We start from the raw sequence: 26,934 nt of genomic DNA on the forward strand, positions 1-26,934 counted from the left end.
CACTCACTGCTACTCCTAGATAACAGAAATTTAAATCCAAGGACAAACCACGGCACCTGATTGGGGCCATATGCAGAGAGGACAGAGGCCACTGAAGGAAGAGGCAGCCCAGCATCCCAAGATAAGCATTAAATTGTATTCCCAGAAGGAGGACAGGCACTCCCAGGCAGGCTTGGCTTTTGCTTCCTCCCTGCTTGTCTACCAGGAGAATCTCCATCAAAGAAGAAATCCTTTTTTATCTGAGGACATTTGAAGTGTCCTCTTTCAGCAGTTTGAAACATGCACATAAACTTTTCACCATGAACCTTGCACAGCCCCATCAGCAAGACCCCAGTAATTAATTAGACAAACCATTTATTTAGCCACCAAATCTGACCAAGCAGTTGTCAAAAGTTTCAGGCAATGCACTGCAATTGCCAGCCCAGAATAACAGCGTGGCTCCTGGGGAGCAGGGCAGGCAGGGATCCAACCTTCCAGAGAAACAAGGCATCCTTTTGTGAACACAGCCCTCAGGGCTTCTCTTTGTCATCCAAGAGTAATTATTTTGCATATCTCAGCCTGGGTGAGCTTGGGGATTGCATTTCATTACATCCCAGGCACAGGTGTTATACCAGACTTTAGGGAGAATTTTGGATCCTGAAGAGGACAAGGAAAACTGGATATTGAGAGACTGTTAGTAAAAATGTACCACTAGAAAGAACATTGTAGATAAAACAAATATCATCCCTTTAATTATTCATAGGCAGCAATTAATTCATGCTATTAACTAATTAATGACTCACTTCAAGGACAAGGGAAAATGGTCTGTTTATAGCTTAAAATGATGTTATTGCTGCTTAGAAAACAAAAACAAAACATCAGTTGAAGATCAAACAGCTCTGTCAAGTCCTGAATTTGGTTCCAGGAAATCCTGTGTTCTTCTCCCCAAGGAGCAGTGATTCACAGTTGTGTCTTGCTAAAGAGACTGAAGCTGGGTGCTCTCATTTGCTCCACTTTGACAAGTTTTTACATTTTTTTGGTCCAAATTTGCAGATTCCCAGAGCCAAAATAAGCTGCAGAGTGTGAGACAATAATAAAAATTTGAGATTTATTACAAGGTTAGTAATATTTTAGCACTTTGGAGACCTGGTAAAGACCCAAGACAGCCTTCTCTCTGCTCTTTGCCAAGTATTGTAAGAAACAGAACAAAACAATATGGTGCCTGCCCTAGAACACTCACAGCCCAGCAAGCAGAGAGATGAAAAGTGCTCCAGGTCATGGAAAAATTATGACTTTCCCAGGAGACTGTGACAGCTTCACACAGCCCCACACGTGGGCTTGGTGCACCCAAGTTTTGGAGAAATGGAGGAAGATCTTGCAGACCAGTTGCACTTCTGTCTCCAGTAAAGACCTAAAAATGTTTAGGAGTGTTTCAGTAGCCTCTCAGTGTCCTGTAAATTGCCTTCCCTTGAAATGGCTGTGAGGAGCCACAGGTTTGGGTGCAGAGGGAGCCCGAGTTCAGGCTGCCCCTTGGCTGGAGAAGCAATGCCTCAAATGAAATGAGTGTGTCATTTCCTAGGAAAGGCAGTGCTGAAAGGGCTGCTTGCTGCTGCTCCAGCAGGGAGGTGTGGGGCCAGAATTCCCAGCTGTCCAAACCTGTGTGAGCTGGAAGAACTCTGCTGATCAGTTTGTGGGTGCTCAGGTTGTAAACCACAGTTCTGGCCCACTTTGGTTTTCTTCCCAATTTCTCACAAGAAGCCTCTCTGAGGCAAGGCAGGAGATGCAGCTTCAGTCAATCTTGTTGCCAATCCTCTTTCTTTCTGTCAGGATGTGAATTTTGTCACCAAGCTAAGCACAACCAGATGGGGACAACAGCCAAAGAGGTCTATATAACATCACAAATCGCAACTACCACAGATAAGAAAAAAAACCTCAAAAAACTCCTGACAAGCCTTCCCCATAATCCCTCTAAACACACCCACCCCCATTACTTCATTTGCACTAAGAGATAAATTGGTCTGTACTGAGCATCCTACAAGAAATACAACCCCTACCTTGATATCCTCTGATTTTCAGGTCACAATTAAGGGAAAATTCCAGGAAATGGAATTATAGCCCCAAAGAGCACAGGTGAACATTTGCAACAGGGGTGTCAGTAGATATGTTAGTACTGTACTCCCCAAAATGCTGTGGAAAGCATCACTTTCCTCCTTCCAGCTGAATTCATGGACTCATCGCAATTCTAAGAGAGCAAACCCACAACAGCAAGCAACAGAATTAACAGTCTCCAGCCATTACTAGAAGAAAATACATGAGGGAATTTTATTGGCAGCACCAGTCTTTAAAGACATTGATTATTCAGCCTTATCACACAACTGAGTATGACTAATTTGCATTTGTATTTTTCATTACTTCCTCTGCATCACTGAGGACACAGCTTTTCTGTTAAAAGAAGAGAAAAGCCCCTCAGCATCTCAAGTAGTTCCATGACTCTGAGCTAGCAAAAGGAAGAGAAAACTTAGAACTATAGCTAGGTACACAACAGATACAGAAAAACCTTAATAATGGCAGGAAAGAGGCCAACACTGATGCACATTTGACCTGCTACTCCTGTGAAAAACATAGGATTATATCATCCTCCTCCTCCAATTCCCAAGGTGACGTGTTAGGAAAATCTCAAACAGGGAAAAGTGATCAAAATCATGCAGTCACAGATGGTTTGGGTTGGAAGGGACCTTAAAGCTCATCTTGTTCCACCCCTGCCATAGACAGGGACACCTTCCACTATCCCAGGCTGCTCCAATCCCTGTCCAACCTGGCCTTGGACACTGCCAGGGATCCAGGGGCAGTCACAGTTTCTCTGGGCACCCTGTGCCAGGGCCTCAGCATCCTCACAGGGAAGAATTCCTTCCCTATATCCCACCCAACCCTGCCCTCTAACCCACTCCCTCTTGCCCTGTCAGCCCAGGCCCTTTGTTCACAGCCCTTCTCTGTTGTTATCCTATTGCCAAGGTTCCGTACCTTCTCGGTGGTTTCTCAGGGGCAGCTCCTCACAGCACTGACTCTTTCTTCTTCTCAGCGCAGCCAACAAACTCCATCTCACCTCTCGACCAGCCAACCTGCTCTTTTATAATACCCCTCTTAATTGGATCCAGCTGTGGCCTATTAAGGGCAGGCTTGTTCTTAATGCTTGCTAATTAGCACAGCTGTAACTCTTTAGGGGTGAGATTAGTTTCACCACTATCTCTAGTCTCCTACCTTCTATCTATCCACACTTCTCCAACTCTCCTGGACCCCCTTTAGGCACCGGAAGAGGCTCTCAGCTCTCCCTGGAGCTTTCTCCCGGTGAACACCCCCAGCTCTCCCTGCCTGGCTTCAGAGCAGAGGGGCTCCAGCCCTCGGATCATGTTTGTGGCCTCCTCTGGACTCTCTCCAGCAGCTCTTCATTGCTCTGATGTTGGACCCCAGGGCTGGAGGCAGCTCTGCAGGTGGAGTCTCACCTGAGCAGGGCAGAGGGGCAGAACCCCCTCCCTTATCCTGCTGCCCACACTTCTTAAAATGGTAAATTAAGTATTGTTGTGGGTTTTTTTCATGGTTTCCAAAAAAAACCCCTCTAGCATTATTAATGTTTGGTGGGATTAAGGATCCTCTGTCCCCTCCCACCACTTATCCACCCTGCTTCTTCCCAGCAGAGATGCCTGGGGCCACCAAGTCAGACCAGGAATTCCTGACCACCAAGGGGTTTGTTGTTTTGGAAACAGCAGTCAATGACTAGAACAGACAGGGAAGACCAGCCTGAAAAGAGATGATAGATGTGAGGACACTGGAAACACAACTTGGTTCTGAAAGTCTTTTCTCCTCTGAGCAAACCACGTTCCAAAGATGCTCAGAGCACTTTCCACATTAGCTCGCACTGGGAACACAGAAAAAAGGGAGAAAAGAATCTTCCAAAGGGAAAAAATATCAGAGGCCTTGATTTGGCAACTCTTAGAACAGATTAGCCTTCATCTTGCAAACAAATCCCAAGTAAAAACATCAGTTCAATAGGAAAAAAACCCATTCCAAAATAGTATTGTTTAGGAAAAATAGCAATTGAATGTTTTAAGTTGTATTGTTTTCCAGAAAGCTTTGAAATAGAAGTAGCTTTGAAACATGCACAGTTCTCACCCGAATTCTTTTCAAGTCCTTTACAAGAGTAATTAGGGAGAACAACATTCAGGTCTGCCTTGCACATGGTTAGATGTGTGTGCTGTACAACACAACGTGGGTAGCTAGAGATATTGGAGGGTTTTTTCCCAGGCATGATTTTTTGTAGTCTTCCATCTGTTCCCAGCAGGATTAGAGGAGACCAAACACTGCCTTCCACAAGCTATACTCTTTTGGACGTAGTTTGATTTTAAAAAAATTAAATAAAAATTGGGAAATGGCTGTCAAGGGAAATAATGCCAGGGGTGGAGGGTGGAGAAGAAGGGAATTGCCAAGAGGGCTGCAGTTTCCAGAGAGCAGAGCATGAGTCAGCAGAGTAATTTAAAAAAATATATATATTGCAGAGCACAGTGATGCCCTGAAGACCACAACAGATGAAACCTCTTTACTGTGTGTGTTTTATCAATCAGGCAGCAAGATCTCATTACTTCCTGACAGAGGAACTCCCTGCAAAAACAGCTGGGATGCTTTTAAAAAATCCACAAAAAAATCCCACAACTTATTTATATTTTAAGTAGAGCTTGGGCAATCTTTGCCCTTGAAGGGCTTGCCAGTATGAGCAACTTCTTCCACCTCCCTATGTCCAATTTATCACCCCAATATACAACAACTTGCTTTTCTCTCTCCCTGACCTTGCAGCTCTGTAGGAGTCCTCAAGGGCTCCTTTTATTTGCTCTTAAATCCTGCTGAAAACTTTCCCTTTTGGAAAACATTGCCATCTCCCAGTGGCTGGCTTTGGTTCCCAGCTCCCACAGCAGCCAGCCCCTTTTACTGGTGTTTACTCCACTTCCTTGGCACTCACACACCACTCCATGCCTATGGAGGAGCTGGGAAAGCTGCACCATCCCCAGCCACAGCAGCTCTGCCTCCCTCAGAGGATGAAAGAGTCACCTTCAGAGCCCCAAAAGTGGTGGGTACACCCCACTCTCATCACTCAAACCCTCCAGGGGGTCAGGTCCAAGCGCTCCAAGACCTCTTAGCCCAGCAAAAACCTCTGAGATCTCACACAACCTACCAAAAAGGCTTTTTTTTTTTTTTTTCTTCTTAGAATAAAATTATAATTTCCAGTCCTTCATCCATAGCAGCCTCATAGTACTACCCAAATGGCCAAGTAGGACATTGGCCACTTGGTTACCAACAATTCAGTGTCAGACCAAAGACTGGCAGACCTCTGCAAGAAGGGTGGAGGAAAAGCAAAACACCTGCTTATCAACAGAAGGAAAACCAACACTGTAAGGTGATAAGTACCTGCTATAAATGGAAGCTCCTAGAACATCTCAGTTCTCCCTATGGTGTTACTCATAGCTGTGTCACTGGGGACACTTATTTCCTCCCTCTGCTCCTGGGAACAGGCAGGATCCAGGGATTAGAGGGTGGCTCTCACCCTCTGAGAGGAGCTGCCTAAGAACTGGTGGAGCAGAACTGAATCAATTCCCCAGTCAGCAGCCAGGGCAGGTGTCCTCAAACACATTCCTGTTCCTCCAGAGCACCTCAGAAAGCATCTCAGGTGGGTTGTGTTTGACCATTTACCTCCCCAGGGCTGTCTCCAGCCCCTCCTTGCCTTCAGGGCTGGGTCAGGGCAATCACAGACACATTGTCCATGGAGATGGACAATCTTTGGGCAGTCAGGACTGCTCCTTCACATCACAGGGATAGTTAGAGCTCTTTGGATGCAACCAGATTTTCATCAAAGTGACTCTCAACTGTGGCACTCTGCACAGGTGGCCGTGTCTAGTCTGTAATTTCTCTGGAGCACCAAGAGAAGCTGCCACTCTACTCCTGCCAGAACCCTTGGAGCTGCTTTGTCCCAGGTGTCACTCCTCAGTGTTGCCAGGAAGAGCATCATTGTTAGAAACAATAGAACTTTTAAATAATTTTAGTTAATGGCTTTAATGAACTTGTAAATTAATTGTTTTAATTAATTATGACCTGTCTATATTAATTAAAAATAGTGTGTTAGTCTTAAATTACTCTCAGCCAGCATTTAGCAAAGTTGTCATAAGCTACTTTTGGAGCTTGGGGAAAACCACTGAAACTTTGAGTTTTGATAAACTAACTCTCATGAGCTTCAAAGAACAAAGCCTGGGAGAAGAGAGGTGTATTGTTGAAATTGGATACAAGGAGTCCAGAATAATGGACTACAAGGACATGTTGCAGAAACCAGAAGACAAAGAAAATATGAATAAAGGCTCACTATATGTGTGCTGGAGGAAAAACATACTAAAAATATGGAGTAATTAGCGTGAACAGTTAAAAATCAATAACCAATAGAGGACAGAATACTAATCAATGAATGATGTAATTTTGAACCAATGAACATTAATTTCTTTGCTTGCCAAAAATGTATAAATAAGTGGAAAAGTTTTGTATCAGTGTTTGTGTGGAGGCCAGAATTTTGTTGGCCGTACACACAAACCTTGGCCAAGAATAAAGTAATGCCTGACTCACTAACACCACAAAAACTCAGTGTTAGAAGGTTTTATTTACCCTGATTTCAGAGGATTTGGTGACATTACTGTGAGTGATAACGCAGGCAGGCTTTAGGATGAAGGGCTTGTTTTCCTGTCCCTTCTGCATGAACACACGGAATTCTCAGGAAAGCATTGATTCTGAGGCAGGAGCTGGAGCAGCTCCCCCAGCCCGGGCTGTGCCTTGCACGTCTCGGAGGATTCCTCCCCACGTCTGTGAAACATCAGAGCTTTTTGTTCAAGCACATGTGGGCTCCTGCCCAGCTCATCCTCTCTTCTCCTTCATCTCTGACTAGGGCCAAATAATTTTCTGCTCTGTTTCTCCTGACTGAAATGGGTTTTGACCATTTCAGACCTGGGGCCCTGAACATGTGGCTTCAGCACCCATTTGTATGAAAGCAGGTGGTGGTGTCACAGTGAGGAGGTCCAGCCTTGACCCAAAACCTATAGGGGTCAGTGGGAAGGCACTTGGGGGATGTTATTGGGCTGTGGGTGCCCAGTTCAAGGGTGGAAGCACTGGGGTTCAAAAGAAAGCAGTAGAGTGGTTCTGCTCTTGCCATTTGGCTGCTGGGTCCTTCTGTATTTCATCATTCTGCTTCCTTAATCATCTCCATCATGGTACAGAAACCTTTGGGTGGAGGGAGTTAACAGTCATTAAACAAACCAGCTCAGAAATGGAGCCTTCTCAAATGAGCTGTGCCACCAAAATCAGTCACCAAGTAGTTATGAGCCATGAAAGGATTGGGGAAAGTTGGGGTCAATATGCAAACAGAGCGAACGGGAGGAAATCCGATGCATAAAAAATCTGTCATGAACTCTTCACCCGCTGCTCTCCCTGCTGAAGCCTCCATGAGCTAATCAGCAGCTCTGCTCCTCAGTGAAGGCTGACAGTGTGTGTGCCTTCTGTGGTGTGATGTGATCGCCCCTAATTGATTTTGGCCACGGACTGGCTGTGCGTGCTGCATATCTGGGAAGAGCAATAACTTGGACATGCAATCATCCTGGGCAGTGACCAAGACAAGCTGTTCTCCAACAATCACTGGATACCTTCCTCCGTGCAGCCTCAGTGCTCCAGCTTAGCTCATTGTTTGGGAGACCTTCCTCTGCTGCCTTGAAGCACCTGCTGGCTGGAAATGAGGGTTCCTGGCCATTTAACCTTGGATTTCAGGGCTTTGGATATTCGTGGTGAAGTTTTGTATGAATTTTTGTTTGGAAAATTAAATGACTCTTTTAAAAGGACTAGAAAAAATCGTTGTAAAATAGAATTCTATGTGGCAGATTTTGGAGGTCTGTAAGGACACAGCTGAGGTGCTGTGAACACTGATGTGGGTGACACACTACAAAAATAGCTGGAATCCTTGCAGAAAGACAGTTCTCTCCTCTGGTACTGTGTTTCATTATTATTTCCACCCCATTACAGACCCAAACCTCTCCCTCATCATCAAATACTCTTCTGTGGCCAGATCTTTTAAAATCTACTGCTTACCTTGTTGGACTTTCACAGTGAGATTGGTCACAAAAGACATTTCACTCACTGCTCTACAAACAACCATCCTCAGCTTATGGCCTATGTTCACCCATCACCAGATTTTAGGATCGCTCAGGAAGAGTTCCCCACTAGGATCTCTGATGGGAGTTTAAACTGCTGGCCTGAGAACAAGGGTAGATAACCTTACCCAGCTTTTGTTTTGTAAATCAAAAGTACTGCCTGGGCCCAGATTGAAATGAGCCCAAAATTACCAGAAAAGGTGATTCCAGCCAAGATGTGGATTGATTTATAAACCAGTCCAGGTTCTATACCTGCTCTGGGGGAGTCTCTTTCATCCTGTAGCTGTGCCCTTAGCTTCTCACCACCTGCCTTTTAGCACAGGTTGCTTGCTGATTCCCAAAGGCATTTCCACGCAAAATGCCCCTTTGGCTTAAAGTGACTTCACTAACACACAAAAGGCTTTGACTAAGAAGGACCAAGGGCAATTTGTGCTGGAAAAAGGGACGATCATCTTTAGGAGGTGCTGCTCTAGCAGGCTAAGCCAGTGAGATCTTCAGCTAGAAAAGAGATTTGAATGGATCCTGATGGCAGCTAAAAATATGGCAGAGGATAGGAAGTGTCATGGGAACAGGTCCTTTGGAGATCAAATTGAAGGTCCACCAAAGCCAGTGACCATAGGCAGGAAGAGGGGAGCCTGCAGGGATCCTTCCCTCCCTGTCCTACTCCTTGCAGCCACCTTGCAGCAGGTCAGGGACTGCCAGCAGCATGGATGAATGACTCTTCCCAAACATGAATCCTCTTCCATTTTCAGTCTTTGACAAGGGGTTTTGGTGTTATCTCCTCCATGCTGTGTGTGACTGAAAGCCCTCTCTCATATCCCTTCAGGGCAGTCATTCCTTTACTTGTTTTTCTCCTCCATAGCTTTCTATACCCTTCTTGAGGAAGATGAATAGGACTGCACACAGAATCCCGACCCCAGGGATTTATTTAATCACATAGAGTGTTTTCTGTGCTGTTCACTATTTGTCTGTGATAAGTCCTGCCTTTTTGTCTCTGGTGAGCACTAAGCTGATGTTTGTACAGGCTGATCCACAGTAAATTCTCTGGAGCAGTGATAACTGGGTGTGCTTTTGGCTGGGCTCTCTTTCTTCTGTGTGCTTTACCTTGCACTTGACAAAATCCAATCTCATCTGCCATTTTCCCAAAATATCCCCCAATACCAGGACATCCTCTTTGCAGTCAGCTTTAGCTCTAGATAATCCTCCTGAATGTTTGGAAAGCACTTCTCTGTAAAACCTAAGTGTTTCCTCCTGTCCTTTGTTTGCTTATTATTATACATTTGTAATTGATGAAAAATCTTTCCCTCCTGGGGAGGGCGCTTGTTCAAAGCCTACTGACTGTCAGCCTTAGCTAAGGGTTGTTTGACACTTCAAACAGTTGTTATAGATTTGTGAAGTGTGATTTCTCCCTACAAATGCCAGACTAGCTCCTCCCCAGTCTATCAAGTGCAACCAAATGCCTACTAATTCTAACATTCCTGCCAGCCTGTCTGACAGACAAATCTGAATTCCTGGTCTGTGGGTCCCAGGAAGTGTTTTAGGAACTGGTGACATATTTACCACACTCCAAGCTTCCAGCACAGAGGTTGGTTTAAGGAAGAGGCTTCACACCACAGACGTGGAGCAGTAGTTTCCTATCTAAGCAACAGCAGAGCTTCTGTGAGAGCAGCAACTCTTTTAGCAAGTTATTGTTGTTGGTTCTCTTGGCTTGGTGTGATCAAGGTTTCATGGGTTAATGAGCCGTCACCTATCAGGCAAGCTGGCTGCAGTCACATCCCAAAATGGGGCTTAAGCTATTGAGTTTTACTTCACAACAGAATTGGAAGAAGAGGACACATTTATTCCAGCTTTCTGACAGGCAATAAACAATTTGGTAGGACAATTCTGTTGCTCCAGTTGTAAATCACTGCCCTTGGCTCATGTGGTGCTCATATTCAGAGTAGCTGAAATTGCCTCAAAATATTATGGAATCACAAAATGTTTTGGGTTGGAAGGAACCTTAAAGCCCTTCTTGTTCCACCCTCTGCCATGGGCAGGGACACCTTCCACTGTCCCAGGCTGCTCCAAGCCCTGTCCAACCTGGCCTTGGACACTCCCAGGGATCCAGGGGCAGCCACAGCTGCTCTGGGCACCCTGTGCCAGGGCCTCAGCACCTCACAGGGAAGAATTCCTTCCCAATATCCCATCTAACCCTGCCCTCTGGCAGTGAGATGTTCCCCTTGTCCTGTCACTCCAGCCACTTCTCAAAAATCCCTCTACAGCTCCTTTAGGCACTAAGATGTGCCCAGAGCCTTCTCTTCCCCAGGTGAACACCCCCAGCTCTCCAGCCACCAAAGAACTTTCAGCCCAAGCACAGGACAGGATGGGCAGAGGGTACAGGTGTTTTCCAAGGATGGGGAGCTGTGCACAAATCCTTTGTCTTTGATATAGGGCCTAGATTTTAGATTACAACCTCAGTCACTCAGAGAAAATTGTGCCGTGGCAGAATAAGCTGGGGTGAGAGGTTAAAAAAACTCTTGAACTAGACATGAGCTGAAAGAATTACTGCCAGGTTAATTCCTGGAAAATCAGCCTCAGTCCAAAGGGCTGAACATAGATTGGTGTACAAGCTAAAGCAAGTGCTGATACAGCCTTTGCTGGAGCAGCACCCCCAGCCCTGCTGTACCACGGGACATTCCACCATCACTGACACTGCCATCACATCATTTGTTACCGACCCCACTTGTCCTCCCTTCCTCTGCTTGTCACTTCAAGGGACAGGACCTGCAGCAGCACAGCCTGCAGAGCCCTCATTCATCTGTCCCCATCTGAGCATCCTCCTGTGAGGGCTGGCTCCTGCTCCCAGACAGAAAGCACCGCCTCTTTGGGCTCTTACAGGGAAAAAGCATGAGAGAATTATCTGGTGCAGACTTTTTGGCAGCCTTTCTATACTCTGCATTATAGTGTATATTTCTAGACAATGGCTTTGCCCTTTTGTGGTCATTTCAGAACAAACTGAGCTGCCTCCTTCAATATTTTGGTACCTCTGCAAACTTGCCTTAGACCAAACAGAGGTTTGGAGTGAATCAAACTTTGGTGGAATTATTTTAACATATGTGCAATAAACACTCCCCTTCTCTTTCTGCTTTGCTACTAACTCTCACCACAGCTACTCCAGGATTTTGCTACAGGAAAACAGCCTCAGACACAACAAATGGGAGGCACAAGTAGAGTCATGGCTGCTGCCTGTGTTTATGGGAGTTCTGCATCTATCCCACGCTTGGGTCTTTAAAACTCGAGCTGTACAAAAATGTCTGTAGTGAAACATGAAACCAAATGAGACTGACCCAGACTGGGATTTGGTTTTACATGGGAAAGTCAGGCAAAGTTCACCTAGAGAGCTGTGAAGGTTCATGAACCTTGTGAGTGAGCAAAGGTCCAGTTCTGAACAAGCCTAGACAAACCTTTTCCGGAAATTTTAAACAACTGGGCATTTGGGAACAGAGATCCTTTAAAATAAATACTTTTGATAGGAAATCCATTGGAGTGAAACCTGGTGGCTTCAACAGTGCTTAACATTAATATGTTGAATGAACTGCAAGTTCAAGCTCACACAGAGCCTGAGAAGTGTTAAATGAGTGGGAATGAACCTCCTTGTTCCTGGGGCTCCGATTAAAAATGTGTCATTTGCAGCTCTAGAGTTAAGGAGAGGTGTATTTTGCTTTATTGGATACAAGCACTCTGTCTGAAATATGGATCTCTCTGGGTGGGACCTTCACATATTCAAATGATCTCCTCATTTTCTCCTGAAAAGCCTCTCAGGAATATTTTTTTACTGTGAAATACCAGTCTGACCTTTCTGGACCTTCTTTTGGCCATACTCAGCAAAATACTTCACAAACACCAAGGCAATGTAACTGAGGGTTCCCTAAGCACTACCGTTAACAGCTGAAAATCTGAAATATTTTTGGGGAACACATCCTTAGAGACAGGTCCTCTGACTATCAGTATTATGATACCATGAAATAAAACACGGGAACTCACCAACGTAACAGAGTTTCCCTGAGGTAAAGAAATATTCCAGCAACTTGACAGCAGCTAGGGATTTTGCTTTGGGTCATGACTCCAGCTTTTTTTTCCCCCCAGATTTGGCCAGGAAAAATGGAAAAAGATTTACAGTACAGCTAAAGGCCAGACACCAAACCTCTTGACTTATCGTCTGGTATCTAATCTTTAAATTAGAAAGGAACGGAGGACACGGCTTCAGGGCTCCTAAAGCTGGGGGGAAAAACACAATAATGTAGTATTTAGAAGCCAGATGGGTAATCAATAGTGTTATTAACATGTGGAACACAAGCTGGTCTGCAAGGGGCTCTGCTGTCCCTGTCTCTGGGGTCTGGGCAGCAGTGGTGCTGCACAGATCTGAGCTCCAAACACGAGGTACGAGGGTGGTCCTGGCCTCAAGACTGGCAACAGTAGAGGGAAGAGTGTGCCAGGAGTTGGAGCTCTTTTGCTGATGAATCTACTCTTGATACCTCTGGCTCCTGCCCTGCCTCCCATGCTTGCTCCAGAGATAAATGGAGATGGGCAGGGCAGAGCAGGGAGCTCGTCTGGCAGCTTAAAACAGAAAGGAGCAAAACTTCACAGCCAGCTTTTTCTTTGTTCAGCAGTAAGATTGACCCTCATTCTCCCTAATAAAACTCCCCAGCCATCTTGTGATGGGCAAAGGAATAAGAACTAAGAGATGGAATGGTGGTGCACATGCCATAAACATCACTTCCGTGTGCTCTCCGCTGCCAGAGCACACATAATAAAGCTTAATTTCCTGGTGCCGTGCCCTGACTGGAGAACACTGCCCAGATCTTCCTCTTGCACTCAGCTCAGAGCCAAGCCATTCTATAGGATTATTTTGTTAAGAGCAAAGCTATTTGGTCTGAAGAGATTTAGCACCAGATTATGGCCACGGCTTTTTCCGGATCAGCGGCAGCAGGGGAAGAGGGCAGGAGCTGCCTGGTGATTTGAGTTGCATCCCAGAGCTTGGGAGACACAGGTTCAGTCCTTTCAGCAAGCTCCCCACACAGCTGGAGATAAGCTACCTCTGCTTCTGTTTGCACACTGAACCTCACACCTCTCCTCTGCCATTGGGGACAGCAGGTTTTGATAGAGCTGATGACTTGGGGAGAATTCCTGCTTTTCATTTCTCATAGAATCACAGAATGGTTTGTGTTGGAAGGAACCTTAAAGCTCATCTCATTCCAAGCCCTGCCATGTACAAAAACACCTTCCACTATCCCAGGTTGCTCCAAGCCCTGTCCAAATTAGCCTTGAACACTTGCAGGGATGGGGCAAATCGCTGTCCTTCATTTCATGAATTGTTTAATGACAATGACTCTCCCTGGACTCCTTAAATTTCATCTCTCTTTTTGCACATAAATATTCCCTTTATACACAGACAACTCTAACTTGCACAGGGAATGGGAATAGTCTTACAAATTTCATAGTGCCAGCTTCCCAAACCAGCCAGCTCCAGCCAGGGTGGTTTATTACAACATCCTTTGGACTCTCCCACTGTTGGAAAGTGTTACATGAGTACTTCTAGTGAAACACATGAATGGACACTTGTCTAAAAGACATTCCTACAGATGGGTGCACACACAGACAGGCTCTGCTCCTGAAAGGCTCTGTGACAACTCCTTCCTTAAAAAAATGATTGTTGTTACCACACAACTGCTCTTGTGCCACTCCTGCAGCTCTACAGGGAAGAATGTTTATCTCAGGGCTCTCAGTTGGGTTGGCACCAACAAAACCATTTCTGGTCCCACCATAAAGTCTTTCTGTAGAAAGTGCAAGTCATTTTATAGAGAAAAGATCTTTCCAGAATTTTAGATTAGCTCTATGGTGAGGGACATGAGAGGTGTGACACATCCCTTCCACCTCATGGGCTGGAATTGCACCTGGAGTCCCTATCCCATCCCATCCCATCCCATCCCATCCCATCCCATCCCATCCCATCCCATCCCATCCCATCCCATCCCATCCCATCCCATCCCATCCCCATCCCATTTCCCCAGTCTGTCTCTATTTCACACCCCAAAGCCACAGTTTGAATGTTATGCACCTGGAGCAAGCTGCAACTCCAAAAACAGTGAGAGAAACCATAATCATAAGTTCCACAGCCCAAAGCAGCCATCATGGGATGCTCTGAGTCTCTTCCAACTTCACAAAATGGCCAAACCTCCTTTGATTGCTCTGGGAGCAGGTTTTAGCTCTTTCTGAACCAATTAAATACTTCTTTCTCCAGGGCCATGCCTTAGTGTTAATTCTTTGGAAAACACTGACAAAGCTGTATCCCTCTGAGGACAAGAATGCACTGGGTAAGCTGTTGCCAAATCTGCTTCAATTTTGGTGTGTGTGGAACTATTAAGCAGCGACAGGGCCCATCACATGCTGGGGTACACATCTAACATGCTAAGCACTGTGGCAGAGGAACAGAAAACATTTCAGCTCATCGAGGGCTCTTTGAATCTGCAGCCTGGTGCAACCCAGGGACCAGATCTGGGTCAGTGACCCTGCAGGGTTTTGCGGGCCTCAGTTTAGAAACCATGGGACTACATCAGAAAAGTAACATAGTAATTTCACCCATACTGGAAAAGAAAAAGTTAATTTAAATAAAACATAATGGAATATAAATATAATTATGATTTTACCAAATGTGTCTCCTCTTACACAGCCCTAGCAGTTACTGGAAATACTGATTAACTTGAAAATACAAAACAACTGCTCTTAGAATTGGATATTCTAGTGAATCTTCCTTCCCAGCTCCATGACGAATTCTTGGATGGCTAAACAAGACATCAGTGCTGGGCACTGTTCACATTCTGGGCAGAAACAAAGTCATGGTAACATGGAGTTGATTGTAAGCCTTGATTAAAGGCACTGTATTAATTCCATGGATTTGCTAAGTCCTTGGGCCAAATGATTAAATCTGTACTGCTATTTATGGATCAGAAGTTTACATTTCACTTACAGGTCAACTTCGCTGATGTAACGATGACCCCAGGCCTCTGTAAGAGCAAAGCTGAAGGGCTGGCCAGGGAGATGCTCACAGGGTTGGACAACTTGAGAAACTTGGCACAAGCATGGGCTCCTGAGACATGAGAGGAGGCAGAGACTGGTGGTCCTGAGCCTCCACTGCCCCTTGGGGAAAGGTGGGGCTGGAAAGGGGGGTGCAGAGGGCACCATGGTGGCACTCCCTGTCCCCTCTGCTGCACAAGTCACGACCTCTCTAGACTACAAGCAGCACTTGGAGATGGTGGGTATCACGTTGCTTAAAACTGGATGCTGAAGCCTCTAGCTGAGGCAATTTATTGCTTTTCACAGAGGAAATGAGTACAAATTTGGCTGGAGACATAAATAAATATGAGATCATTTGCTTGGTGCTGACTTATGTGATGAATGGTTTGTATTTAACCGTTTCCATCGCATGTTGTCCAAATCCTGGAAGCAGCGTCCTTCTTCTGGGATCAACAGGAGCTGTGGTGCTCTGCTCCTCAAAACACCCACATTTCTCAGTGCCAAAATAAGCACCAGCCACTTCTCAACTTTCTCCTTCAGGATTTTGTGTTTGCAGCATTTGTTACTAAAAACCCAAACTGATCATTGCTAAACCCCTGAGACATCATGATTTGTCCTTTCCCAACTTCCATCTAGGCCATGTTTCACACTTATACTGAAACGATCACCAGGTCTACATGTTTTGCACCAGATCTTTCTTTGTGCATCTGTGTACTGAAAGAAACCTTTAAAGTAACAGCTGGTAGAACAAATGGCAGTGTGATTTCCAGTGTTTGAGATTCTGATTATTCAAAATTTCATCACAATGCCCGGATCCCAATATCCAGCCTTATGTATGGAGTTCTGACTGAATGGATCTGATTTTGGGGGCACGATAATAAAATGTAGAATACATCTATAAATCAGAGTTTGCAGCACTGCAAGCACCAAGTTTGGTTTCTACCATCAAAGCACTCTGAGAACAATAGAAGTTTGCACTGAAGTAGTTTGTGCTGTCAGATGGAGGGAAGATGTGGATGGTCTGGGGGAAGGAGGGAAGCTTGGAGCTGCCACAGATTTGCTTTAACATAAATCTGTGCAGCGTGCTTCATGCCCCTGAAGACACAGAGCCAACAACCTTTTGAGCAAGAGACAACATCACAGGCCACAAAGGGAAAATTTCCAGCCCAAGGGACTATCATTGCCCCAGGAGCAGCTGCAGCAATGATGTAAACTGGAAGAAACGTGGTGGTTTAAAAGCTGTGGGCTTCTATGTTCTTAAGGTGAGATACGTCATGGAATCAACCCTTGCAAGAGCATCTTGGGCTTATGAGTGCTTCACTTGAAGCTTCAGTTCATCAAACTGTATATCAAAGACCTATGGAAGGCAGACTGGGGCTCAGTGGAGTGTTTTAAAGCTCTTTTGTAAAATCAGAGAATGGTTTGTGTTGGAAGAGACCTTAAAGGTCATCTACTTCCAATCCCCTGCTCCAGACAGGTCCTGTGGCCCTGGACAGGGTTGCTTTCATGTGAATGCCGCCTGCCTCAGGTCCTGTGCACCAGGAACTTGAAACAGAACACCTTCCACTCTTGATCCAGGTCTTGGTGAACCTGCTTCCCATTCCAGTCCTGAATTTCTAAGAATAATTTACACATTCTCTGACAGCAGCCAAGGGAATCACAGGCTATTCTTGCATTCCTCTGTGCGGTTTGTCCCACCAGCCTTTGAGAACTGATGTTCCCAGAGAAAACTCAGGTAAACCAGGCCAAGCAGAACTTCACACCTTGTTATCCTGTGGGGCTCTCCTGAGATCATCCTGTTCTGCATCGTGTTTCTTTGGCCCTGACTGCAGCCAACTTGATTTATCCACCAAGAGCTATGGCTTGAGAAGAAAAAAAAAAAACAAACAAACCGAGCCAGGGTTACTTCCCTCCTCCTAATGCCTGTCCATAGTTAGGTCTTTAAAAAAAAGCAAATGTTGTTGTTACAAGCACCTTGCTGACAACAAATCCTTTCTCATGCATCCTTTTAGTGCTGGTGCCCTCCCTCCAGCAATGTCAAATGGAAAGAGTAAGGTTTCAGGCTCTGCACCAAGAAATTCCTGTTTTCAAAAGGCCAGACACAACAGCTGGGAAATTTTTGGTTGTTGCTGCCTTGTGTCAGTTCTTGCCCATTCCTGGAGTGGGGTGTAATTTCTGAAGCCTAGCAGCATTTGAAGCAGGCTGAGCAATCTTTGAATAATATCTTGGCTGACATTTCCCAGAGGCAGGAGTGTGTACTAACACAGAGCTATATGTGTGTTTTATGGCTGTCTATACACACACAGGCCTGGGGGGAGGAAAGGGGGGTAACTCAGCACGTCTGGCTTTCAAAATGCTGATTCAGGAGACTGGAAGCTACCCCCAGGTTGCTGTTCTAGCCAACCCTGCCCAGTTTTCATCCAAGATGAGTCTAGGGGAGCTGAGATGTCTGTTTAGGGTGAGGGTCCAGCCCCAAAAGTAGTGACTGCCAGCAGCACTGCCGGGCTGTAATTATGAACAGATTTGTTTTTGTGATATTCACATTCCCAATGCTCCCCGTGCCTTTCCCCCTCTCAAAGCTGTCTCCTCCTCCTCCTCCTCACATCCATGCTGAGCCCCTGTGGGGACACACATTTCCATGGGCAGCAGCAGTGGAAACCAAAGCCAGCCCAGTCATGCCCTGGAAGCAGCCTCCTACTCTCTCCAGCACCACATTTCCATTACAGCAGCAAGGGTTTTTTGTCCTCTCACGGGTGACTTCCCCTTTGGATGCTGCCAGGAGTGACAAAAAGGTGTCATTTTGTCTGGTTTCTTCAGTGAGGCTGCCCACACACATTCCCACAATAATTTCTTCCCCCAGACTCTTTGGAGACACACGTGTGTGCAGAGGAGGAGGGAATCCCCTCATTTCCAGGAAAGGCAAGGGAAGCTGTCTGAGCATTTAGCCCCAGAAACTTCTGCACAGGAGGTGTGATCTGAACTGAGGACTTGAGACTAATCACACCAAGCTCTGAGTGTTTGATCAGCCCTTCTCTGCCCTCCAGTTTAGGTGAGCTGTTAGGGGGCTTTGTCCTGGGGTTTTCATCCCAAGCATGCTCTGCCCCAGGCAGGGATTATCAAGCTGCACAAGGGGCATCAAGATGTGGAGAAGGGGAACACTTGAGAATCACCTCCTGATAAAATATCTGAGGCATTTTCAATCCATTTTCAATCTATCTTTCCTGGCAAAATCTTTGCATCACAGATATTTTTCTTTCAGAAGTTCTTTGGGCCTGAGCCCAAGAAGGATCACCTTCTCCTCTTCCTCCCACCCACCTGAGCTGGCAGATGCAGCTGGTGGGGGCATTCCTTGCCCGTGGAATCAGGAAGGAGATTTGCAGCAAGCCACCAGTGCTGGATCTGCCTCTCTCCTGTGGGGATCAGGACTCTGCTGAGAAAAAGCAGATAGGGTTTCACACAATCCAAAGCACATGTACAGGAACTAAAGCTGCGTAAGCACTTTTCTTTCCTGGGGAAATTTTCCAAACGTATGTTTCAAAGGAATGTGAAAATATCCCCCCTCCTTTCTTGCTTGCTTCCTGTAAGTCCAGCCCGATGTGGACAATCCCCTCAGACTCTGCTCCAAGAGGGATTTAAGGGTTGGGAAGGGGTAGGGATGACAAGGCTGGGAATGCACGCCCTGAGCAGCCAGTGCAGAGCAGGCCCCTAGGAAAGGACTTATCAGTCATGGAAACCACTTAAGGTTAATCATACAGCGCTGCTGTGAGAAAACACACTCAGGCACTCGAATCCAGTGAAAATGGATGTGTTTGGGGTCATTTCCCTCTGTTTAAGCACCATCAGATGTTTGTATCCTCCACAGACAATTAGCTTTTTGGGCATCCCCTCCTCCTCCAGGAATGTCCATGCAAAAGGAAATTTCTCCATGGGAAGTAGTTTATTTAACAGCCAATTCCATGGGGGAGGGAAAAGCAAAGCCTTGACCAAACTTTCTGACCAGCTGCTTTGTGCATGTATTGGCTGGGGCTGCAAAGGGCTGCTAAAGACAGAGCTCCAAGGGGATGAGACAAAGATCCGGGATCCCCAGCACAGGAAAGACATGGACATGTTGGAGTGAGTCCAGAGAAGGGCCATGAAGATGATCAGAGGGATGGAGCAGCTCTGCTGTGAGGAAAGGCTGTGAGAATTGGGATTGTTCACCCTGGAGAAGAGAAGAATTTGGGGTGACCTAATTGTGGCCTTCCAGTGCCTGAGGAGCTGACAAGAAATGAGAAGAGAGACAACTTACAAGGGCCTGGAGTGACAGCACAAGAGGGAATGGCTTCCACTGCCAGAGGGCAGGGTTAGATCAGATATTGGGATATTCTTCCCTGTGAGGGTGGTGATGCCCTGGCACAGGGTGCCCAGAGAAGCTGTGGCTGCCCCTGGATCCCTGGAATTGTTCTAGGCCAGGATGGATGATGTTTGGAGCAACCTGGGATAGAGGAAGGTGTCCCTGCCCATGTCAGATGGACTTTAATGTCCCTTCCAACCCAGACCACTCTGAGACTCTCTGAGAATGTTTGATGAGCAATGCCCAACCCTTCTGCAGGAGCTGAGCAGGGGAATCAGCTCTCAGGATGGTGCCCCATGAGCATGGAGCCAGCCTGCCCTGCTGATCCCATGATGGCTGATCCCACATCCTGCACCCTTCCCTTGCTCTGTGAGAAACACAGACCTGCCGTGCTGAAGTGGGTCTGTCCATGTGCACTGACACGTGAGTGTGCACGTGGATTAACAGATTCCAGTGTCTCCCACTCGTCCCCAGGGGCTGAGCATGGCCCTTGTCCAGGGTGAGGGATGCAAGAGCCCCCAGGGCCATGTGGGAAGCAGTTATCCCTTGGGAAATGGCTGAAAACCCCATCTATATCCATGGCTTTGCACTCCCTAGCCCCAACACTGAGCTGAGTCATTCCAGACAGGCTTATCAAAGATGATTTCCCCTTTCACTCCAAAAGCATTTGCTGGTTATGATTACTCTTAAAAAAAACCCCAAAACCAAAACCAAACAAAAACCCCAGGAAAAACTCCAACCCACTGAGAAAAAGCATCCTCCTCCAAGCACTGTACACAAAAATTCATGGAGAAGGAATGACAAACTCCCAGTGGGAGTTTCTGGTGGGTCACCACATTAGTTTGTAGACTTTTGTATTCTTGCAAATCGTCATGTAAAATGACATTGAAGGTCTGCACAAAGTTCCCATTATGGCCATTTTATTTCATATCTAAATTTAACCAGTAAACCTACAGATCAGCTTCCACAGAAGAAGAGCTATAGGTTTTTGCAGGAGGTTTAGTTTCAAAATCCTTCCCAGTGTCCCAGGCTGTGTGTGTGACCAAAACAAGCACCAGAGGTGAAGAGAAGGAATTAAATGTTTGAGCCTTATTCCCAGGGAACGTCACTCAGCAGAGCTGCTTTGTGTATTTGTGTCTATTTACACCCACTGAGGATCTAAAATTACAGTTTAAGCAGGAAGCTAAACCTGGAGTTTTCAACAAGCCTAAGCACTTGAATTTCATGCTCAGGAGCAAGGGGGACTGTTCTGGTGCTAACTGGGAGGAGAGTTAGACTTCAGAAATTATAATAAGAGACAATTTTCACCTTATTATCCACCTCAGGAAAACCAAGCCTTTTAAATATGCTTCAGGATGGAAGCCACAAAATGTTATTTAACATTGGAAAAGCCTTTCTGGGACTTACAGCAGCTTTCAGTCATGGAAAGGCAAAAATACATCCAGATCCTCCTTTTTTTGCAGACAGCTCCAGATTAGAAACTTCTGACACCAAACCTGCCAAAATTGTCCAGACTTGCTCAAAATCACAAACAGAAATGAACAGCAGTCCCAGAAACGAGAAAGGCCAGAAGCCACTAAGCAGGAATCTAATTTTGTGAGCAGGAGCTTTCTTTGATCTCTTTCACAGGTAATGGGCAGACCTCAGGCTCAGCATCCCTTTGGGAGGGGTGAGAGAGGCACGAGCTGAGTGATCCTGCAGAATTCCCGGCGTGGAGGAACCGAGGTGGGCAGCTGTGGAACGACTTAGTGATGTGCTGAGGGCCAGGAGAGCTCTGCAAAGGAAATCTGCCTCTCCCAAGGGCACACAAATGCAGGAGCTGAGCTCCACATGGCCTGCAGGAAGGAACCTGAGCAGGAGCCAGGTGAAAGGGCTGACCTGTCAGCAACTCCCCCTCCCAGGGCCCAGGGCCCAGCAACAGGAGATGACAGGAGAGCTCCCAGCCCTTCCCACCTCTGTGTCCCCTCTCAGCTCTGGAATCCTTGGCCCTGCAGTGCTGGCCACTGCTCCAAAGCTCAGGTGCAGGGGGAGCAGGTGAACACAGGATTCCTGTGACCCCGGGCAAGGGAGCAGCTTCACTTTGAAGGGAACACAGCATGGAGGGAGCTGCAAGGTCCCATCCCCAGCAACAGAGCTGCTTCCCACTCTAGCATCGTTTTTATAATCCGGTTTTTAGCTGGAAACAGCCTTCCCTCTGCTACAGCTGTGCCCCTCCAAGCTCGTTCCAGAGGGATCTGGTAAGGATTTGTCTGTATCTGAGCTCAACACACAACCCTCTGGCACAGAGGGAAAAGGCTTCCTTCAGTAGCTCACAACCAGATCTCAGTGTCAGCTTAGTTATTATTCACAACAGCTCTGCCTGGAAATTTCTACAAACACAAGCAAAAAGTACCAGACTGTGGGGATGACCATGCAAACTTCCAGGATGAAGTTTCTGTCTGTCCCACCCTTTCTGGGAGAGGCTGAAACACTCCAGGACCCCTTTTCTCACAGTGTGATCCTAAACCAGCCAGGACCTGGTGCAATTCCCAGCAATGAGATTTCCTTTACTTCACAGGCTCTTATCTTTGCCCTCTTGGCAGTGTCTGCAGCAGCTGAGTGCACTTCACAGCACAGCCTGATTCCTGAGTGATGCACAGAGTTCATCAATGCTCAATAGAGCTCCTTGAGCACGTTACAGACAGGAAAATTATACACTACTGACAGCAGGCTGCTGGGTGCTACCCATTGATTACTCATTCATTAAAACACCCCCCTCCCCTTTCCAACCACTTGTAAATAAAAGACTTGCTATTAAAACTCAGCTCTCTTGGAAGCACAGAAGTGCACGGAGATGAAATTCCTTCCCAGAGGTGGAGGTGGCCTCTATTTACTACAAACATTATCCCACATTTAAATTTGGAAATGAAACAAGGGTGAGGCATGGAGTCTGGATTCCGGTCAGAGCTTCCCTGCAGTCAGAGGTGAGCTCTGGTGCCAAGGCTTGCTCGAGCCCTCCTGCCTGCTTCCACAGGATCTTTGGATCACTCTGTACATGTTTCAGACTGGGTGGGGGAAAGGTTCCTTTGCACAGACATCTGATGAGGCTTACTCACAAGTGTTACTCACCAGCCACTTGCTTGTGGGCAAGGAGAAGTTCAAGCCCCATTCTTTGCTCAGACCCAAGAAACAGCCACAAATCACCTTAAAGCGAAAAAGGTTGGGTTCGACTCAAGACCATGTACCCTGTGGTTTGTATGAAAAAGCAGCATCAGTTGGAAGGAATTTCTCTCAGCTGAAAGTCAGGAAAAACATTTATGCCACACAACCCCTCTGCAGCAGCACAAGGCTAAGGCAGGTCTCAGGGAAGATCCTACATCCCATTCCCTTTATGTTGTGCTGGCAGGCTGTTGCATCCCATGCTCACAAAAGTGAACAAAAGATGATGCTGCCAATTTGAATTCTTAAGCTTCAAACCCCCCCATTCCACGAGGGGGTCAAGAGGAAACTGAGCTTGCTGCAGCCTGAAGGTTCTTTCATGTGAAGGAATTTCATGTGCAGGTCCTGCTGGCTTTGGAAAACACTTGGATCTAGACCCAGCTCAAAGCCCAGTCTATAAACAGCCCCTGCAAAGCCAAAGCCTGATGGCACTGGTGTGGCAGCCTGTTCTCCTGAGCTGAGAGAACTGGAGTGAGGACCCAGGTAGCCTGCAGAGTACAGGTTGCCCTTGTGCTATGCCTCATCTTGCACAGCTTTTCCTTGAATCCAGCAGTTTAAAGGGTTCAGTAAATGAAAAATAGCTAAAATCACTGGTAATTAAAAAAAATTAAAAGAAAGGGGAATATTATTTCACATATTCCTCCACCACTGCATAGACTCTGTTTCCCATTAAAGGCAACTGTGTGTAGTGTTTCCATTAAGATTCTGCTTCCTGTTGTGTAATATGGAATGTTAAAAATCTCAATATCGCTTCAGAAGTTATTACAAACTCCAGAGAGTTTTCTATTCCCAAGAAATCTCTCCCAGTGGGAAGCTGGAATAGTTCCTGCAGAATTTACAGCAAATACCTCAGACCCTATGTAATATTTATGGTGTCCCTCTCATCTTATCCAGGCTGGTTTGCTGCTCTGCTGCTGTGAAAGAAAAGCCTGTTTGAATGGTTCAGGGCTGTGACACTCACTTTGAAGGATATTGAAGTGGATACGACAGCCACAGGAAATGTTCCAGTCTCGCTGAGGTACCTCGGAGAGGTATTCAGTCAAATGAGAATTCACTAATCTGATTCCCAGGGAAAAAAAATAAATTAAAAAATCTATGTAACTTAATGAAGAAAGAGAAAGAAATGTGACATATCTGCATTCACGGCTTGCCAGATCTGGATTCCACAAAAGCCAGGAGAAAAATTCCCATTCACTTTCATGGGAATAGGATTTTGACCCCGAAGATCTTCCATTTAAACAGAATTACGATGCATTTTGAAACCTTGTGAGCATTAGGTGCCATCCATTTGCATTAGAAAGAAATCACTGTATGCTAGGATATATTTGCATGGCCACAGCCCACAGATACCACAGCTCTTCTTAGGGAAACATAAATTGGGGCAGCAGAACGAGGCAGGTGGGGTCACCACTGCTTCAGTCACTGACAAAAGGGCAGAGGTGCCACCTCCAGACTGCTGCTCCACATATCAAAGTGCCTGGGCTCCATCAGCTGCAGAATAAATGTATGCTCCAGAGCTCTTCCCACTTTGCTGCCTGTGGGAGAAATGAATGTACAGTGGCAATAGCTGTGTGTTCTAACCTGCCAGAAGAAGTGGAGATAAAGAAAGATGAGCTTGGTACAAGACAGAAATGACAAACAGATGATTAAACTGACAGAGATGAGGTTTAGATGAGCAAGAAATTGTTCCCTGTGAGGATGGGCAGGCCCTGGCACACAGAAGCTGTGGCTGCCCCTGGATCCCTGGCAGTGTCCAAGGCCAAGTTGGATGTGGCTTGGAGCAGCCTGGGATAGTGGAAGGTGTCCCTGCCCATGGCAGGGGGTGAGACTGGATAAGCTTTAAGGTTCCTTCCAACCCAAACCAGTCTGTGATTCTGTGATTCTGTGTGTGCATACTGACAACTCCCTCAGTGAATCCTTTTGCAGCCCTGCATCCCAACCTAAACTTTCAGAACTAGAGGTCAGAGCTCAAAGTCCATATTTAAGTCCCTAGACCAGACCATGATTCCCATGTGCCAGGCACTGAGCAGCTTTCATTCATCCAGAGGGAAGATGGTGGGTACACAGTGGTTTTTAAATACAGGTATTTTCTGAGGACTTGTGAAGCCTGTAACTGCAGACAGCTCGTCCCACAGGTGCTGGAGCATCAGTCAAGTTGAAAGTTATGGAAATGGGATGTGGCACCTGGATGAAAGGGATGAGATGAGCAAAGAAGGAGCCAGGGGCCAGAACTGAGTCCTGGCTAGATGGGACATCAGCTCTCCGAGGGAACGGCCGGAGCCTGAGTCATTGCAAGGTGGTCTGAGCAAAGTCCTGGGAAACACTGCCAAGATCAACCTGCCCTGCTCTCTGTGGACGAGAGACACAACCCAACAGGGCAGCCCATGTCTCTTGCTGTCTCCATAAACAGGGAGGAGATTATGTGGGAAGGAGGAACCCTCATTAGCTGTATCCTTGAGGGCAGATTATAGTTCAGGAGACAAACAGTCCTAGGAGCAAGGAACAGCAGGAGTGCTAAGCCTGCATGGTCATTTTTAGCATCCTTTGCATATTCACACGTACACAGGAAGAGAATTCATTGCACCAAATAAACCACAGCCCTGGCTTGGACATGGACAAACAGTTCTGGACGACTGGAGGGTGATGTTGCAGTGAAAGGAATCAAAATTTTAGCACGATGTCTCAAGAGACATTTAGAGTGGAGAAGATGTGGGAAGCCCTTCATCCAGAGAGCACACTGCTGGAAGATCCATGGGACAAGAAGAAATAGTAGCTGCTCCATATTGAAAAGCAGAGATACTGAGGGGAGCAGTAAAAAGATTAAAGTCGGTGTCTGGTTTTATTTAACAACATCATTAATTCCTTGAGAATCAAGAGGAGTGAGTACATTCACATCTGAAATGACTTTGAGACACGCAGCCAACATCCGTATTGCGCTGAGCACTCAGAAATATGAGGAGGAAACAGTGAAACAAGATTCAGTTCAGGATAGGGAATGCCAGGGAGGGAGAGTGATCCAAACTGCAGATATTCCGTGGAAGAAATACAATTTGAGAGCGGGGATTGGGGTGAAGGTTGTCCTCTGAGACATGGATTTATAAAACAGTAAGGCAAGACAGCTATAATAAATTGGATGTAGTTGCTGTGTGTATCAGAGAAGGAGCATCTCTGGCAAAGGGATCACTAGTGAGATTACAGGGATATTACTGATGAATCCAGACTTAAAGGGAAAAGAAAAGGCAGGCAAGAATAATAGGAGTGATTAAGGGATGTGTGCATATAACTTTAAGGCTCATTAAAACTCTTAAGAGGAGACAAAATTACCTTTTACTTTAAAAACATTGATAAGCCCCCACTAAAAACTAAGTATTTATTGAGAAAAATGTGTTCAAAATAGCAGGATTTCATAATCCTAGTACAAAATGAGGGAGAAGTCAACTAATCTTCCTGTGAAATGGCAACAACCACAGTGCAGATACACACCCACTGAGGTACTGAAGACAAGTATCAAATCCTGGTATCCAAAATGTGTCCCTAGCCAGGATAAATGCCTGTTTACCTGTCCCCTGAGTTTTAAGAGAGAATGTGTGAATTTGTTATTTGGGAGATATGGGGGAAAGCTGAATTTAAGGAGAAATGGCCTCTCTCTGCATATGAGAGCCACTCCTGGCTTGTTTATATTTTCCTTTCCTGGGATGATTTCAAATGAGTTTGCTGCTCATGGCTCTCTGCTGCAGTCGGAGCGTGCAGTGAGAAGAAATTGATAAAAATGCCACTTGGGATTTCCATGCTAAATATCAGAGCTCTCCCCTCGTGTGGAGCAGCCTGATTAGACCAGACAAAGCACTTGAAGAACAGAAGTCTAATGCAGGAAGCAAGTCTGTGTGGAAGGAGGCAAAGACAGGCCTGGCTCACATCACCAGCAAACCCTGCCCTCCCAGGAATCCTGGATTTCTCCATGGAAGTGTTACCTTAGGTGTTAAGGTTTTCTGTTCTGTTTTGGTGTGCAGCTTTCAGCTTTATATTGTTACTAGGAACTTTCCACAGTTAGTGAAGACAAACCAACCCTATTCTAACTGGAGACTCAAGGACAATCTTTTCAAACTTCAGGCCCAAAAAGCAAAAAGAGGAGGGTGGGCAAGCAAGCAA

General features: G+C 46.1%; 1 long non-coding RNA gene across 1 annotated transcript; it reads right to left on the reverse strand.

Annotated features, from left to right (window-relative positions):
* Window positions 1–702: 702 nt before the first annotated feature.
* Window positions 703–3,247, reverse strand: LOC135309403 (uncharacterized). The gene is made up of 2 exons (XR_010369673.1): window positions 3,001–3,247; window positions 703–1,799 (listed from the first exon to the last, which is right to left on the reverse strand). It is a non-coding gene; the product is annotated as an uncharacterized LOC135309403 (long non-coding RNA).
* Between the last annotated feature and the right edge of the window lie 23,687 nt (window positions 3,248–26,934).

Source organism: Passer domesticus, chromosome 10 (assembly GCF_036417665.1).
Source record: "Passer domesticus isolate bPasDom1 chromosome 10, bPasDom1.hap1, whole genome shotgun sequence".
Lineage (NCBI taxonomy): Eukaryota > Metazoa > Chordata > Aves > Passeriformes > Passeridae > Passer > Passer domesticus.